Source organism: Atta colombica, unplaced genomic scaffold (genome assembly GCF_001594045.1).
Source record: "Atta colombica isolate Treedump-2 unplaced genomic scaffold, Acol1.0 scaffold277, whole genome shotgun sequence".
Lineage (NCBI taxonomy): Eukaryota > Metazoa > Arthropoda > Insecta > Hymenoptera > Formicidae > Atta > Atta colombica.
Window position 1 is genome coordinate 1,181,435 of NW_017259378.1, and position 300 is coordinate 1,181,734.

The following is a 300-nucleotide window of genomic DNA, read 5'->3' on the forward strand; positions in this document are numbered from 1 at the left end:
TATAATATGGAATGGACTATGTTCAGCAATAATATGAAGAAAGGACTTTTAATGATCATGAATCGTGCTACGATACCAATTGAATTTACCAGCGCAGATATTATGTCGGTGAATCTTGACTCTTTCGTAAAGGTTTGTAAAGAATTTATTCTTTGAATGTAACAAAAAATGATTTGCTGAATATATTTGTCATTAATTATATAAGTGTTTAGGTGCTTAAAATGTCATATTCTCTTTTTAATGTAATGATACAGTCGCAGAAACAGTCGCTAAAATAGCACAAAATTATTAATAATTATT

The 300-nt window shown here is 28.0% G+C and overlaps 1 protein-coding gene across 1 annotated transcript in view; it reads left to right on the forward strand.

Annotated features, from left to right (window-relative positions):
- LOC108689784 overlaps positions 1–300 on the forward strand; it is a 16,898-nt gene that overhangs the window by 11,865 nt on the left and 4,733 nt on the right. The window lies entirely within an intron of this gene.